Source organism: Suncus etruscus, chromosome 10, assembly GCF_024139225.1.
Source record: "Suncus etruscus isolate mSunEtr1 chromosome 10, mSunEtr1.pri.cur, whole genome shotgun sequence".
In the NCBI taxonomy this organism is placed as follows: Eukaryota; Metazoa; Chordata; class Mammalia; order Eulipotyphla; family Soricidae; genus Suncus; species Suncus etruscus.
This window is the reverse complement of record NC_064857.1, coordinates 105,659,848-105,671,890: the sequence shown is the minus strand read 5'-3', so window position 1 is coordinate 105,671,890 and position 12,043 is coordinate 105,659,848. Positions and strand designations below refer to the sequence as shown.

Below are 12,043 nucleotides of genomic sequence, written 5' to 3'. Positions count from 1 at the left end.
CTAGGCAGGAGGAAATTCAAAAATCTTTGAGAAGACTTTTCAAAGTAATTAAGAGATATTTTTCACTACATTTGATTCTAAATGAATCCTCGTGTTTTCTTTCAAAAGTATAAGTATAGGTAAATAAAAATAATTATATTAAATGTATTCAGGCATTTTCTCTTATATTGAATATTTTTGCACTAGCTTATTAACTATTCATGTACTTAATAAAAATTTTTGTTCCATGATCTGTCTTGAAATCTATTAAAATTTTCTTAAAGTGACTGGAGATATAGTACAGTGAATAAGACACTTGACTTTCATGCAGCCAAGCCAGATCCAGTCCCTGCTATGTCATATGGTTTCCCAAGCCCTGCAGGCATGATTCTGAAAACAGAGTCAGGAATAAACTCTGAGAACCTCCAGATATGATGCAAAAATTGAAAAAAAAAACTTATGAAAGCAGGTTAAACATGCTGACTAATATTCATGCTCCTGATACCATGGTTGATGGCTCATATAATTTGTTGTTTGATTAATAAGAGAAAAATTGAATATAATTTGAGCTGACTATAATATTAGGTCAAATTTCTATATTATTCACATGTATTTTACAGTAAACTTTGTTCACCACAGTTTTATCTACATATCTTTTCAAATAAACTTAAGATGCTTGATTAAGATAGTTCACCCATTTCCAGTCCATAAAACATAAAATATTAGGACTTGATCATCTCAACAGCCATCTCTTACATTTCTTGAAGTATAGTTCCTGCTTCTAGATCTTCCTATAGCTTCCACATTATCTTAAGTAAGAAGAAAAAGATTTGGAAGAAATCTAAATAACTCTTAGAAAAGTTTAAATGTGAGTGGTTTCTTAGGGTTTAGTGACAAGAGATTATAAACACTACTTTAACAATATTACCTTGTGAAAATTTCAGGAAATTCTGTCTTTGTGTTTTTCTGTTAATGTGAATGGTCAGCCTAAGATTTGGTGTACTTCTTGCCATATGCATACCAATCATAACTAGAAGAAGTTCTAGCTGGGGACAGAGCAAGTCTACTTTAAGTGTATTGGTGATTTTCTCAGAGAAGGAGAAGGAAATTATTTTGTACTAGAGATCCTTGGATAATTAAGTAATACTAAGGCTTGGAATGAATATTTTACATTATTTTATTCAAGATTGTCCTCAGATTTGGTTATACTCTTTAAATTATTTGTGTTTTGGTATGAACCTGAAAGAAATCAGGGATCACTCTTACTCCTGTGCACCATACTGAGGGCATTGGCATATGTATGTGACTGGACATTGGGGGTTAGGCCTAAGTTGTTAGAGATTCTTCACCATATGAAGGATTGAATTGGTGTAAATTGAACAATGATGCAATATAAAAATTTATGTATGAAGACTGCTTGGCTGATAAGTCAGCTTAATAGTTTTATCTATAACATGCTTAGCCATCTAATTTTTCCTGATGTGGAAAGATGTGTCAGGTAGTGAATTTCACACAGTCAAGTCCTTTGTCTCCAAGTTATTTTTATGATGACACTTTGCCTATATTTCACAAAACATTAAAACATTCACTTGCAAGTGAATCTTCTTGGTTTTCTCATTAATATTTACTAAGACATCTACCAAACAGCATCCTTAGGAAACCTGTCATTATATATCAAATAACTCACTCTTTACCAATAGTCAAATCTGGTTCCAAATTATCTGTGACTATGATACCTTGTGAATGCTAATCTGAAGACCAGATATAGTTTTTCAAATGATTTTACACAGCTACAATGTATTTATATTTATCCGTGTGCTTTGCTTATTACCAAACCACAGAAGGTCAACACATATGGGCTGATGACGTACTCACAATGTGAATCGACATGGGGTTTCTCTGGAAAGTCAGGCAGTTCTGGAAGAAAGCAAGCTGCACTTGGTGCAACTTCATTCTGATACCAGTTCCTGAACTGGTAGCATGATCAGTTCAAGTAGGATAATCAATACAATGGCTTCTTCCCTTGGTGGCTTGTACACACAGCTTCTTCAGCTAAGCAAATATAGAAAACTTTCTTTCATGCTGCTTGGGAGTAGACTTTCCCTTCTCGTTTTTAAAAATTCTTCACAATACTTTAAATGTAATTGAAGAATCAGAGTTTATAAACTTATTAGTAGTTATGTTTTAGGTATGTAATATGTCAACAGCAATCTCATCAGCAACGGCGACTATGAACACCAGTGTTTCCATTCTCCATCATCCCCACCTCCCAACCAACTTTCCCCAAAGCCTGCCTGCCACCTTGGCAAGCACATTAAAGTTTGGTGGTTTCTGCTTAGATTCTATGCTTTCAGTGTTGTAGAGTCTGTGCTTTAGATATATAGATATACTACTTTCCCTCATCTCTATTATAACAGAAGGCCAGACCAGGCCCCTGTTCTCCCATTACTTCCCATTTTAACTTCTTCCTAACCTTCTTGAATTATTTTATTCTCTCCTTTTCCATCTAGACTCTGGGGTTACTTATAACGACATCTTTATAACTCATTCTTCTGCCATTGGAAACCTAAATTGATTTAATATCTTAGCTATTCTACTAATTCTACTAAACAATGCTGTGCATATGTATCTTTGAATGAAAGTTATTACGTTCTGGAAATAGATATCCCAAATTGGAATTGTTGGAGCATGTGGAAGCTTAATTCTAAGTTTACTATCCATGCTCTTTTTTAGAGTTTGGACTAGATATCACTCCCACTAACAGTGAATATGATTTCATTTATCTACATCCCTGCCAGCAAATATTGTTTCTACTGTTTTTAGAATGTGATATTCTCATCGGTGTGGAATGATATCTCATTGTCTTGATTTAGAGTTTCCTAGTAAATTAGTGATAAACTTGTCTTGTTGAGTTTATTAATACTTTATATATTTGGTATTAGGACCTTATCTGAAGTGTTGAGTGAAAATATATTTTCTCATTTAGTTAGCTTTCTTTTAATTTTAGCCAAAGTTTTCTTTGTTTTATTTTTTATGCAGACAATTTTTAATTAAATGTAGTTTAATTTGTTTAATTTTTACTTTGTTGCCTTTACCAGTGGTATTAGACAATTAAAGACACCTGTAAGGTCCAAATCTTGAATTGTTCTGCCTATGTTTTCCTTAAGTTTCTACATTATTGATCCACTTTGAATTGACTTTTGTGTAAAATTTGAATACAGATTTTGTTTACTTTTCTTTTTTCCCTCCATGCCCCTTGCTTTCATTTCTTACTTCTAGTTATCCAGTTTTCCAAGACCATTTTTTGAAGGCACTATCTTTTCTCTATTTCATGTTCTTAGCTTCTTTATAAAAATTAACTGTTCAGATATGTGTGATTTGTCAATAGATATTTGTTTTGACCCATTGATCAGAGAGCCTATTTTATTACAGTACCAAGCAGTTTCAAGTGCTATCAATATAGTTTCAAATCAGGTAACAGTACACCTTCATATATTCACTTCTTACTTCTATTAAAATATTTAATAAATAACTTAATAAACACTTATTATTTTTAATATAGCTTTGGCTGTTCATGTTCTTTACTGATTCCATACACAATTTCTTATTCATTTTTCTAGGTACTTGAGGAATAACATGTAAGATTGTCATTTTAACAATATTGATTATTCTAATTCATGAGAATTGAATATTTTTTACAATTTCTAAAGTATTCTACTCCTTAAGTGATTTAAAGTTATTATGGTATAGATCTCACACATCTTTTGTTAAGATTTTTACTAAGTACTTTATGCTCTTGAAGACTTTTGAAATGAAATAGATTCTACAATCTCTTTTTCTTCTGATTCATTTTTTGTTTATAAAAATGCAACTAATTTTTCTGTTTTGACTTTGAGGTCAGTGACTTTGCTATTTGATTTATTGTCTCTAGGAGCTATCTTGTGGACTCCTCTGGGTCTTCTATTTATATTATAACATCATTTGAAAATAGTGGTAATTTGATTTCTTATTTTCCAATGTGAGTTCATGTGATTTGTTTTTCTTTACTGATTGCTGTGCTGGGGCTTATAATACTATATTATTAAAGAAAAATGAAGACTTTCATCTTTGCCTTGTGACTAATTTAGAGAAAATTGTTTTAATTTTTTACCATTAAAATGATAATGAATAGGATTTATTATAAATCTTACTATATTTAGGAATGTAATTTCTACCCATATTTTGTTGAGGGTTTTTTAATCACTAATGGAGGCTGAATCTTGTCAAAAGTTTTATCTTCATTTGTTTATATGATCATATTAATCTCACTTTTGATAATATGACATGTTATGTTAGTTTATTTGTATATATTGAATTGAACCATCCTTGTATGCCTGGAATAAATCCTACTTTATCAAGGTGTCTTATTTTTTTAAATTTTGTTGGATTTTCTTAGCTAAGATTTTTCTAAAGATTTTGGCATCAATGTTCTTCAGGGGGATTGGTCTGAAATTTGTTTCTGAAATGTCTCTGTCTGATTTGGTTATATAAGCTTTATAGGAGGTTCTGGGAAGATTTCCTATGTTTTCAATGTTTTAAAGAATTTTAGTAAATAAAGGTAGTGAATAGTTTCCAAAGGTCTAATAGAATTCACCTGTGAACCTTTTCAGATCAGGGCTTTTGTTTTTGAAAGATTCTTAATTACAGTATTGATTTCCTTATTTATTATTGGCAATTTTAGGCACTTTGCTCCCTCCTTGTTTAGTTTTTGTTTGTTTGTTTATATACGGGAAGAGTGCAAACGCAGTCGCTCACTACCACAAATTATGCAGTTTCCGACATTTGTGGAAATAGCAGGGGTCAGCACATCCAGAGTGCAATAGATAAGCCTCTCCTTGGAAAAAACACCTTGGTGATTATGAAATCTCCCCTGCCAGGTGAGTATCCTTGTTTAGTTATGGGAGATTATGTGGCCCTAAGAAGTTATCCATTCCTTCCAGACCTTAAGCTTAAGATTCATAGTATTGGGTCACTCTGGAAAGCATGGGGCATTAAAGGGAACAAAGTGATTTATAAGGTACCCTATTATTAACAATAGTGTAAACTGTTGTCAAAAAGGAGAGAACAGGAAGAGAGATAGACCGAAAGTGAGAGAAAGAGAAAGAGAGAAAGAGAGAAAGGGACAGACACACACAGAGGAGAGAAACAATGAGAGTGAGAGTGAGAGAAAGGGACACAGAGAGAGACAGAGAGAAAGGGACAAAGAGAGAGAAAGGGGCAAAGAGAGATACTTTACTCATTTCTGCTAATAAAATATCATATAGAAGGTCTGTTTTGATTAAAATATAATATTATATATAATAAAATATCATATAAAGGTGTGTTGCTTCCCTTATATTTGAGGTTTTTCACTTTCCTGCTTATGTAATTTTTTTTATTTTGCCATCTTGTGTCTTGTACTTGTTTTGTGAGAATTTATTTTGTTTGGTATTTTTGGGTCTTTTGAATGTGTGATAGATCTTCTTTTCAGAGATCTGGAAAGTTCTCAGTGATTATTTCTCCTGTCAGCTGTTCTTTTCTTTCTCCTTGCCCTCTTCTTTTGGTATTTCTCTATCACAAAGTTTTATATTATTTTTCATTAGTTTATCTTTATTTTTTTGTCAGTCCATTCCTGGTGATGGTCAGTATTTTGTTTTGAAAGTCATTGATATAGTCTCTGCATGTTGACTTATGTTGTTAGGATTGACAACTGTATTTTTAACTAATTTATTTCCATTTATTTGGGTATTTTGACAGCTTGGATCAGTTGCTCTTTAAAGCAGTTGAATTGTTCTACATATGACTGCCTTATTTTCATGGCCATTGCATGCAACATTGCTTTAAATTCCTCATTGATGGGGTGTGGCTTGGTTTGAGCTAGATGATTTGGCAGGACTTGACTGTCTACCAAAGCATGTGATCTTCTCTGTTTCTTCATTGCTTTTTAAGACTTGTGTGATTTCAGATTCTCAATTTTTTTGAGATCTAAACTTATTTTTTAAATTAAAAATTAAAGCTTATTTTTAAAAATATATTTCAGCACAATGTTATTCTCTATATATAGCTAATCTAACAATGTCTGTACCCTAACAGGTTGTCTTAGAGTTTATATAGGAGTACAACAAGTGACACAATTTGATAAAGGTCAATTGTAAAATGATTTCAGACAAGATATTGAAACAAGTAACACTGGAGTTAATGGGGTGGAGTTGTGTGGATACATTAGCATTAGTGGTTTTGGGTTCTAGAGGCAGTCTGCTGCATGGGAGTTTCCAAGTCACAACAGCTATTAAGAAGTAGTAGCAAAGGTGCTACGCCGCCGTTGGGGCAAATTGAATAATAAAAAAAAGAGGCCTTATCTAAATAATGGATACTTTTGGGTGTGGTCTGGGGTCCACAGCTGGTGCTATTTTCTGTGCAGACATCCAGGGAGATGTGTCAAATGGGTGGAGGCTGTGGAATAAATTCTTTTTTTGTTTTTCAATATAGCCAAGAATTTACTAAACTTTCTATATCTTATTTTTTTCTTAATCTTATTTATCTATCCTCATATTTTATTTTAAGCAACCTGAAAAAATCAAAACACTTGCTAAGAAAACTTTTTCATCAACTAAATCATCATAAATTGCAATTCCATATTATAGACTATTAAGCAAATTTTCCCATAGTTTTGTCATTTTAAAACAGATTTCACCTTTCTCCCAGTGTCTAACTCACCTTTAAAAAAATTGATATATGGATAAAACCTGGCAGTACTCAGAACTTATTCCCGGCACTCTTTCTGGTGGATGCAGGGGATCATATGAGATATCTAGATCAAATCTAAGTTGAAGTTGGATATTTGCCAGGTTAGCACCCTGCCTGCTGCACCACCAATACTCACATTTCGTATTTTTGTTTAAGAAATACACATATGCCTTAAATGTTCAGATTTCTAAATTTTCCTTAGAGCTCACTTTAAATTTTTTAAACATATTATAGGTAATATAATGTGTTTAAAATGGTGTTGGGATTTGTAGACTTTACGTATACAACTAACTTTTTTTTGACTCTACAACATGATTCAATTCCATTGTATTTTCTATATGAAATTGTTTGTAGAAATAAATACCACACTTAGTATCCAAATTCATTTTAACTTTGTAGGTTTGTTGTAGAAAAATACTATAAATTGGTGACTAAACAACTAAACAACTTAAAAACAACTATTCTGAAAGTTAGAATTCTCTCCCCACAAGCTTTAGTTAGCGAGATGAAGACCCAGAAGAGAAGAGTTTATGTTATAAGGTTCTTGCTGAATTCAGCATTATGATATTAGCAGTTCTAAATTCAAAACCAGAAGTCTTCCCTACTTCTTGCACTAAAGTAAGTAAATATTTCTTTCTTTTGTCTTCCTGTTCTTTACAATAATCTTCAGTGATTTGATTGAGAAACATGCACCGTAAGGAAAGCAATCCACTTGATTAATTTCTACCAATTCAATGATTAATCTTATCCAGACAATTCACAGACACACCCAGTGCAGTAAATATTCAATGTTTGCATGTCTCATGACCCAGTTATACTGACGTGTTATTAATTATCATAGTATGTGATGACTAAGATGCTCATGATTTCTATTTATATCTATAAATGGAAAAACTCAAAACCAATCTCATAGTTTTTCTTTGAAGAAAACACAGATACTACAATATAAGATATTTATTGTTTTCACAGTTTTTACTTATCAACAGCCAACAAATCTATCCTGAAAATTAGAATTTTCATAATTGAGATAAATTCTGACTATCCATATCCCCAACATATCCTAGGACAATTTGACCAGTTCTTGTATCTACTGAAAGAAAAAGAAACAAAATAATGCACACACATACACACAAAGCCTACAGACATTTTATATCAATATTGTGAGTAAAGTAACTTATATTAGAGGCACCTTGAAACTTGTTAAAAATACACATCTCAGACTTGATAGAAAAATCACTATATCAGCACCTACTGGAAAAGAAACCCCAAGGATCTAATAAGAGCTTCTGCTAATGTTGATACGTTTAGTGTTGAGAACCAGTGCCATAAAGGAACTCGGCTCTTGCTATTTAATAATATTTTCTCTTCTTTTAAAGGTTTAATTTATTTGGGAACAGAGATAGTACAGTGGGTAAGTTTCTTGCCTTATACATATATATATACATTTCCAGCACCACATGGCCTTCCAAGTCCTCCCAGGAGTGATCTCTGAGTACCACCATTTATGTCTCCAAAACTAAGCACAAAAACAAAGCAGGATTTCATTCACATATGCTCCAATATTATTGTTTCTATTGAGTTTCTGTTAACATTTTTTTTGTCTTTTGTCTTAAAAATATCACATTTCTTTAAGGTAAGGATCACAGTAATTTTCTTTTGTATTTGATAATTATTAGAACATTCATTGAAAGGCATGTGACTACTACTAAGCACATGCTTGCTATCCTCAACCAGGACAGAAAGTTCTGTACATTCCCTCCTCCTTTACCCTAACCTTTGTTGCCTTCACCATCCTGTCCCCTAACACTGCCTCATTATTTAAGAAACTTTTTCTTGAGATATTTCTAGAGGCAGCACAATTTTTTCATATATTTTCCTTTAATTTATAGACATTGTAAATTCACTGCTTACCAAGGACAAAGGCATGTTTGTGCTAGTAATCATTTTTTGTAACTGGATCCCACATAGTGAAATTGAATCTCCTGGGCATTTTCTCTCTGAATGTCTTGTTGCTATTTAAAGGTGATGCCCTTAAATTCAAAGTATACAAAGATACCTCTCTGCCTATATTTGTGTGATTGCTTAATCTTGTAAATTAAACTAACTGTGCTTAATCTAGTTTCCAACTTAGTAGACTATCTTTTGAGTATTGAGTATTAATTTATTGTTATAATAAGGAAATGATATGGAAGAAAATGTATAACAATGGATTGTGACTAGATTAGAAAAAAGATTCATTGGCATCTACTGTAATACTATCTTTTACGGGTGTCTTATTTATCAGGAATAGCAAAAATTAAGTCTATTTACTTAAATAAGGAAATTTTGAAAGATATCATACTCATAGCATGCTTATGGGGCAACGGGATCTGTGAGGTTGTCTTGTCTTATAGATTACAGGCAGGTAAGAGGCTAGTTAAGGGCACTGAGTGGTATCCTTGCAGCAGGTCATTTCCAGGTTAAAGCCTTTTATTCCAGGTTTCCTCCAAATAATAAGACATGAATGTCATAATGTTCTAGATGTTCATCCCAAATAACAAATTTTCACCAATTTTCTCTTAAACAATGACACTCCTAGGTTCTTGAGGACCCTCATATTTTTAGACACTGAGCTTCCTATGTGTAATCTCTTAGGACAAACCTTAAAAATCATGGCCCTATGTGTAATTTATAATTAAAACTGAAGATCAAAGAATTTTAGAAAATTGCAAAATGACACTCATATGGTAATTGATGAAACAAGATTGATTATCTGAGTCCAAAGGGTTCCTCTCACTGCATCTCTTCTGTGTTCAATGTATTTGTTCCATTTTAGGGAATATACATACGAAGCAAACTGCTTAGGTCAATGAAACTTGTTTCTTACTATTATACCTGCATTATACAATAAAAATTCCACAAAAGTTTCTTGGAGTTTATCTGAATTATTCTTTGCCTCTAAAGCTGCATTATTATTTAAAAATAAGAATGAATATATAATTCACCATTACCATAATTCACCGAACAAATTTGTATGGGTGGAACCATTGTAAGTGGAACCAGAAGTCATTTAGTTTAGTTTGTTTTCTGTCATAATTGTAGGTTTTTTGCTCAGATAAGTCCCTGAAATCTACCTAGAAATATAATGGAGGCCTGCCAAACACACAATTTCTACAGTTTGGTTGGTAATATGCCACACATTCTTCTTTCTTTTCAATAAAGAAATGTTATTGTTTATTGAAACAATAAAGAAACACATTGACAGAAACTAAAATCCTTTTCTCAAAGTTTTAAACTTGAAGCACTGTTGATACACGAAGTAGTTCATATACAGTTGTTTTACATTTTAATTTTTCCTGTACCAATCCCATCACCAATATGTAATATGACCTTTTCTCTACCAATGTCCGCAGCCTCCCCTGCCCCACCAAGCCTGCCCCCATAGCAGACACAGATAATTTACTTTGTATTGCTTGTTGCAACATATTTCACAATGGTGTAATACAGTCAGTGAGGATGTACTGAACTTGTAGGTCCTAGCTGATCCTGCTACGTTATTGTTTTTACTCAATGAGCTTAATAGGCTTCTTGCAACTTTCCTGTATAACTTTCTTTGTACTGAGCTATCAGTACAGTGAAATTTATTTATTTATTTATTTTGCTTTTTGGGCAACACTCTGTAACCCAGGGGTTACTCCTGACTATACATTCAGAAACCGCTCCTGGCTCCGGGGGACCATCTGGAACGTCAGGGGATCGAATCAAGGTCTGTCCTAGATCGATCGTGTGCAAGGCAAATGCCCTACCACTGGGCTATCGCTCTGGCACCAGTACAGTGAAATTTAGAGCTATGGAACTGGAATAATGCAGTATCCCACCCAAGGAAAATCCAGAGAGCTCAGCCTGGAGACCAGGCCTAGCTGTTAAAACTCAGTGGCAGTTTCTTTCTATACGAGTGAAATCATTGAAGAAGAAATAGTTTGGGGCTAGAGTGATAGCACAGCAGTAGGGCTTTGGTTGGCATGCTGCTGACCCAGGACGGACTTGGTTTGATCCCCGGTATTCCATATGGTCCCCCTAGCCAGGAGTGATTTCTGAGCTTAGTCAGGAGTAACCCCTGAGTGTTACCAGGTGTGGCCCAAAACCAAGCAACCAAACAACAACAACAAAACAAAAAAATAAAGAAGAAGAAGAAATAGTTTATACATCTCAAGTAAAGTTTTGAATAATTTGGGTGAGACATCATGGGAATCTTCCTATATCCATAGCATTTATCAGTGGCACCATTTTCAATATGCTGGATGTCTCCCTCAGAAGCAGAGCTGAGGATATCATCATCTTTGAAGGATCAAGATATTATTTCTTAAGTAGGAACCACAGCCAACAGTGCTGGGCTGGGGTCTGGGGCAATTTCAAGAGATGTTCTGGTCTGCTGCTAGAAGTCACAACCAGTGATGCACTAGCCCATGTAGCATCAGGGATGGAATTCAGGGCCTCATGCATGAGAGGCCTGCATGCCACCACTGAGCTATATCCCCGGACCAAGTAAGAGCTCTTAAATAAAACGAAACAAGTACAACATTATAATTAACATAGATAAGAAAAATAAAATCTCAAGTCAAGTTCAGGAAGAAGTCCAGGGAAAAATAAAGTCATGGCTGAGGATCTAAAACACTGGCCCTGAATGTTCTGCATGTGACTGAAGCCCAACTACAATCATGCTTGTGCTCATGGTGCTTAAATAAAGATTTTATACAAAAATGATATTCGATATAAAAAAAGAAAACTTTGGCATATAGTCTCTATATTGCTCTGGAAAGTGGAAACTTTGATGGAATCAGTTTAGGGAGCCCAGCAAGCACATTGCAGTCTGTCTGGCTTCATCTACTATAAGAGTCCTTTAGTTCCATCACTGTGTTGTGGTCCAATGTGTTATAGTCATCAAAGTTCTTCAATTTTAGAAAGTGCTGGCAATGTTTGCCCTTCTGACTGGAGGAAAGCATGTAAACTTGGGGAGCTGTTAAGAGACTGAGTCCGCTACATGTCTGCTGATTGGTGCTGTCTCTTAACTCTGTCACTTCAGGATTTACCAAATGGCCAGCTCACACAGGTTTTACTCATAGAGCAGGTACTCTCTCTGGCCGAAGAAATTTGTCCCTTAATGAGATGTCTTATAGCCACCTAGCAGGGTTCAACAAAGGACTGCACTCTCCCTTAAAGTATGTAGTGGTACTTCAAATGACTAGCAGATTAGAATAAAAAATATTTCCCATTAAAAAAAGGAGTGCCAGCCTTCGAGCAGAAATGGGATCTCAGAAGC

At 34.0% G+C, this 12,043-nt stretch overlaps 1 non-coding gene across 1 annotated transcript; it reads right to left on the bottom strand.

The window, feature by feature from the left end:
- Nucleotides 1-4,744: 4,744 nt before the first annotated feature.
- On the bottom strand, nt 4,745-4,903 carry LOC126021307 (U1 spliceosomal RNA). The gene has a single exon (XR_007499866.1). It is a non-coding gene; the product is annotated as a U1 spliceosomal RNA (small nuclear RNA).
- Nucleotides 4,904-12,043: the final 7,140 nt, after the last annotated feature.